This window comes from Mytilus edulis, chromosome 1 (genome assembly GCF_963676685.1).
Source record: "Mytilus edulis chromosome 1, xbMytEdul2.2, whole genome shotgun sequence".
NCBI lineage: Eukaryota > Metazoa > Mollusca > Bivalvia > Mytilida > Mytilidae > Mytilus > Mytilus edulis.
This window is the reverse complement of record NC_092344.1, coordinates 102,201,699-102,208,542: the sequence shown is the minus strand read 5'-3', so window position 1 is coordinate 102,208,542 and position 6,844 is coordinate 102,201,699.

Below are 6,844 nucleotides of genomic sequence, written 5' to 3'. Positions count from 1 at the left end.
ATGCTGGTACACATATGTTATGTTATAAATAAGTAATAGCTCTCTATTTTAAATGCCATTGGGCAGCATTTTGGGTAAGACCCCTTGCCACTACCTATAATTTTATTATTTTTATTTGTAACAGAATTATATTGGCTTCCACCCTCAATTATGATATTGGTTTTAACATCAAGTTATATTGGAATAGTTTTTAATTTAAAATAATTTTGTTGGTTTTTAGATGATATGAACTATTAAATTCATTTATATTTTTGTATTTTATGTGTAAAGGACAGTTACATTTAATTTTATCATACATGATTATTGCGATGATCCAGAGGGGGGTTCCGATCAATTTTTGTCGAGCCTGCAACTTTTGTTGCAGAAAGCTCGACATAGGGATAGTGATCCGGCGGCGGCGGCGGCTACGGCGGCGGCGGCGGTGTTAGCTAACTTCTTAAAAGCTTTATATTTTAGAAGGTGGAAGACCTGGATGCTTCATACTTTGTATATAGATGCCTTATGTTACGAAGTTTCCGTCAGTCACGTGTCCAATGTCCTTGACCTCATTTTCATGGTTCAGTGACCACTTGAAAAAAAAGTTCAGATTTTTTGTAATGTTGAATTCTCTCTTATTATAAGTTATAGGATAACTATATTTGATATGTGCGTACCTTGAAAGGTCCTTATGTCTGTCAGACAGTTTTCACTTGACCTCGACCTCATTTCATGGATCAGTGAACAAGGTTAAGTTTTGGTGGTCAAGTCCATATCTCAGATACTACAAGCAATAGGGCTAGTATATTCAGTGTATGGAAGGACTGTAAGATGTACATGTCCAACTGGCAGGTGTCATCTGATCTTGACCTCATTTTTATGGTTCAGTGGTTATAGTTAAATTTTTGTGTTTTGGTCTGTTTTTCTCATACTATATGCAATAGGTCTACTATATTTGTTGTATGGAATGATTGTAAGGTGTACCTATCTAGCGGGCAGATGTCATGTGACCTTGACCTCATTTTCATGGTTCAGTGGTCAAAATTAAGTTTTTGAGTTTTGGTCTTTTTATCTAATACTATATGCCATAGGGTATCTATATTTGGTGTATGGAAATATTTTATGATCTTTATGTCAGTCGTGCAAGTTTTATTTGACCGTGACCTCATTTTCACGGTTCATTGCACAGTGTTAAGTTTTTGTGTTTTGGTCTATTTTTCTTAAACTATAAGTAATAAGTCAACTATATATGTTGTATAGAAGCATTGTTAGCTGTACATGTCTGCCTGGCATGGTTCATCTGACCTTGACCTCCTTTTCAAGGTTCCTTGGTCTTTGTTTAGTTATCTTGGTTAATGTTAAGTTTATGTGACAGTTGTGATAAAGCTTAGCTTTATACTTAGGACTATCAACATAATATCAATGATTAGTATAGAAGGCGAGACATTTCAGCGTGTGCACTCTTGTTTGGGACAATCAATGCATTTGAATGGGGGTATATAGTTGGAACCCCTCTTGTTCCTAGGTTGGAACCCCCCTCTAAAATTTGCTGGATCCGCCCTTGATGTCCCACTGCAACATAGCATAACAATAAGATAATCTGCATCCCAAATGTTTTTGTTTTATACTATATAAAAGAGGCTAACCCATATATTGATGTTCTTTTCAGTCATCATCAGAATAAAAAAAAATCCATAATTTGTTGCACATGTCTGGAAAATGAAATGGTTTTGGAAGTTATGATAATTTAAGTTTTCTAGGCATTGCCAGGTGACTAAGTTTTGGAAACATGTTGCTTCTAATGAGTACAGCTGATCTATGATATTGACATTATTTTAATTAGATTAAATTTATTTTATCAGCTTTACTTTACAACTTATTATACAACTGCAAAAAAATTTTGGGATGTATATAAATGGTATGATGTTGTCGTCTGCATCGTCTGCGTCGTCATCGCCCGAAGACACATTGGTCTCCAGACAATAACTTTAGTTTAAGTTAATGGATCTTTATGAATTTTTTTCAGAAGGTTCAATATCACAAAAGGAAGGCTGATGGTTGGGGTCGATGGTCCCAACCGTTTAGGAATTAGGGCCCCAAAAGGGGCCTAAAACAAGATTTTCAGGATAATAACTTGTGTTTAAATATTTCAATTACTCTGAAATTGTACCACAATGTTAAATACCACAAGTAGAAGATTGGGATTCATTTTAGGGGTTATGGGGCCAACAGTTTAGGAATTAAGGGCCACAAAGGGGTCAAAAACCTGACAATAACTTCTAAGTAAGTGTATAAATCTCACTGAAATTGTACCACACTGTTCCATATAACAAATGGAAAAATGGGATTGAGTTTGGGGCTCATAACCCCAAACATGTAGGAATTAGGGGCCAAAAAAGGGCCAAAAGAAGCATTTTTCTAGTTTCTAGACAATAACTTGTGTTTAAGTGTATGGATCTCTCTGAAATTGTACTACAAGGTTCCATACTACAAAGGAAAGGCTGGAATGGAGTTTTTGGGTTATTGCTCCAAGTTTTTTTTCAATAAGTTGGGGGGAGGGATACAATTTTTTAATGGGATTCATATTTTTTTTCAAATTTTTGAAACGTTTTCAAAATAAAATCTTCATTTGCACACTGACAGTAAATAAGCAATAGATTTGTAAGATCTTTGACCACATTTGATTTGTGTCAGAAACCTATACTTGTCAAAAATTTGATCACAATCCAAATTCAGACAGTATCAAGCTTGAATGTTGTGTCCATACTTGCCCAACTGTTTAGGGTTTGACCTCTGCAGTCGTGGAAAGCTACGCCCTGCGGAGCATCTAGTTTTTAAATTGCTTTCAAGTTAGTTATATTACATATTCTTTGTCAGTTTTATTTATAAGTATGTTTGATTGATTCTGTAATCATTTAGTGATAGAGGTTAATTCATTTTTAATTGTTATACTTCTGAAAGTGATTCACTGATTATTAATAAGTTGATATTTGTTTTTTATTCCTTTTACTTCAGATAGTATTTTTTTAATTATTTGTCTCTATTTTTCTAACTTGAAAGTTTTTAAGATTATTGTGTAATCTTTTACTATGTGCTTATGTACTGTTAATGACAAAACTTTTTTTTACTTTGACTGTTTTATTAAATCTGTTTCAGATCCTTTTGGGTTGTATCTCTGCTCAAAAAATTTAAGTTACTGCAAGTTATTATTGAGAACAATTTGTTTTTAGTTGGAAAATTTAATAGTAGAGGTTGGGGAGATGACTTCATTTTAATTCATTCCATCAAGGTATTTCATTGTCCATTGTATGATAAGTTTCTTATTCAATATTTTTAGACATACTTGATGCATCTACCAGAAAATCATTGCTTTTGGTAGGTTATTGTGGATGTCAATTATTGAGAATAAATGATGTTAAACTCCAGATATTTATGTTTTAAAAAAACTACATGCATTTAAGTTTTGTTGAGTTTCTCATTATATTAGTGAAATGTAAACTTATTTATGTAGAAATCAGTTTTGCCAGAATAATGTTGATAGCTTTTGATTTTTAGGTAAAGATTGCATGAAATGCAATCAAAACCTTATGAGACTGGATTGATATATAAATCTTCCAAGGCTTGTCCATGAACATTTCCAGAAATTTATCAATGTTATATATGCTCAGATATTAAAGGCACAAAATGATGTTACACTTGTCAAAAAATTACATAACTTTTGAAAGGTGCAAGAATCTAATATCTGTTCTAAAAATACAATGATGTCATTGTTTAACTCATCTTGGAACAATTGGAGTTATCATCCTTTGTCTAGAATTTCTGTTAAATCAACTATAACCAATGCAATATTTAATTTTACTTCCCACTGATAAATTGAAGCAATCTATACCCTCAGTGCTTTCAAGCACTTTGATTTTTTTCCGTTTTGGAGGCCAAACTATATTTGTAATTTAATGTTTTCATTATTGTGGTTTTAATTTCACAGATGCATTTTTTTCATCAAAATGTATCTGTTGTGTTGATGTAAATGAATAGATTTCCTACAAGCACTTGAATTTGTGTACTGTCATTAAAGGGAATTTCTATCAATAGTGTTTAAAAGAAAGAGATACTCATTACATCTTCCATATACAACAATATAATTATAATTTCAACTGAATATTAAATTGATTATCTATATTCACTTATGTAAAATAAATCACTTTAGGTCGTATAGAGTGGGATAAAAAAAATCAGTTTTGAGCTATTGCTGCAACTTTGAATTGGAAATCATTGTTGTCAGTTGTTAACTTTTTCAAAGGTCTTCTCTGAAACCACTTAACTTAGTTCAACCAAATTTGAAAAGAATGATCATTACATTATCTTGTAGGATATTTGTGTTTAAAGTTCTAGCCAATCAACCAACATGATGATGAATAATGATGACTGAAACATCAAAAGTCTGTCATTAGTTAGTGAAAAAGACCAATACAGGAAATTCACACATATATTGTCACGTATCAATTAGAGCAGATCTTTAGAGATACTTTGACATTGAGTCTGTAATTCATCAACAAAAGTGGATCAGTAGAGATACTTTGACATTTAGTCTGTCATTCATCAACAGGAGCAGATAAGTACAGATACGTTGACATTTAGTCTGTCATTCATCAACAAGAGCAGATCAGTACAGATACTTTAACATTTAGTCTGTCATTCATCAACAAGAGTGGATCAGTAGAGATACTTTGACATTGAGTCTGTCATTCATCAACAAGAGTGGATCAGTAGAGATACTTTGACATTTAGTCTGCCAATCATCAACAAGAGTAGATCCGTACAGATACTTTGACATGTAATCTGTCATTCATCAACAAGAGTGGATCAGGACAGATACTTTAAACCTTAGTCTGTTATTCATCAACAAGAGTGGATAAGGACAGATACTTTAACATACAATATGTTATTCACCAACAAGAGTGGATCAGTACAGATACGTTGATATAGTCATTCATCAACGAGAGAAAATCAGTACAGACACTTTGACATATAATCTGTTATTCATCAACAAGAGTGGATCAGGACAGATACTTTGAACCTTAGTCTGTTATTCATCAACAAAAGTGGATCAGGACAGATACTTTGACATATAATATGTCATTCATCAACAAGAGTGGATCAGGACAGATACTTTGACATATAATCTGTCATTCATCAACAAGAGTGGATCCGTACAGATACTTTTAACCTTAATCTGTTATTCATCAACAAGAGTGGATCAGGACAGATACTTTGACATATAATCTGTCATTCACCAACAAGAGTGGATCAGTACAGATACGTTGATATAGTCATTCATCAACGAGAGAAAATCAGTAGACACTTTGACATATAATCTGTCATTCATCAACAAGAGTGAATTAGGACAGATAATTTGACATATAGTCGGTCATGAATCAAAAAGAGTAGATCAGTAAAGATACGTTGATAAAGGGTCTGTCATTCTTCAACGAGAGAAAATCAGTAGACACTTTGACATATAATCTGTCATTCATCAACAAGAGTGGATTAGGACAGATACTTTGACATATAATCTGTCATTCATCAACAAGAGTGGATCACCACAGATACTTTGTCAAATGCTCAGTCATTCATCAACTAGGTTAGATCATTACAGATATTTTGGCCTTCCTTTTTTGTCATTCATTAACTAGGGTAAATCAATACAGATACTTTTTGACATATAGTCTGCCATTTATCAATGATGGTGGTCCAGTACAGATTATTTAACATTCAGTTTGTTATTAATGCTGGAGACAGGTTCAGCACAGATACTTGAACATTGAGTCTGCTATTCATCAAAAAGAGCAGATCAGTACAGATACTTTGACATTTAGTCTATCATTCATCAACGAGAATCATTCATCAACGAGAATGAATCAGTATAGATACTTTGACATAGTTTGTCGTGTCATTCATCAACAAGAGCAAATCAGGACAGATACTTTGTCATATAGTCTGTCATTCATCAACAAGAGTAGATCAGTACAGATATTTTGACATTTAGTCTGTCATTCATCAACAAGAGTAGATCAGTACAGATATTTTGACATTTAGTCTGTCATTCATCAACAAGAGTAGATCAGTACAGATATTTTGACATTTAGTCTGTCATTCATTAATGAGAGTAGATCAGTACATAAACTTTGACATACAGTCTGTAATTCATTAAAAAGAGCAGATCAGGACAAATACTTTGACATATAGTCTGTCATCCATCAACGAGAATGGAACAGTACAGATACTCAGATATATAGTCTGTCATTTGTCAATGAGAGTGGATCAGTACAGATACTCGGACATATTATCTGTAACAGTTTTCAATCAACAAGAGTGAATCCGTACAGATACTCTGACATATACTATGGCATTCATCAACAATAGATAATCCGTACAGATACGTTGACGTAGGGTCTGTCATTCATCAACAAAAAAAATCAGGACAAATATTTTGACATATAGTCTGTCATCCATCAACGAAAGTGAACCAGTACAGATACATGTACTTAGATATATATATGCCATTCGTCATTGAGAGTGGACCAGTACATATACTTGAACATATTATCTGTCATCAATCAACAAGAGTGAATCCGTACTGATACTCTGACATATAATCTGTCATTCATCAACATGGATGGGTCAGTACAGATACTTTGACATATAGTCGTGTCATTCGTCATTGAGAGTTGATCAGTACCGATATTCGTGGAAAAGTCTGTCATTCATCATTGAGAGTGGATCAACACATATACTCATACATAGAGTCCGTCTTTCATCAATCAAAGAAGATCAATATACAATTCAGAGACTTTGACATAGTTTGTCA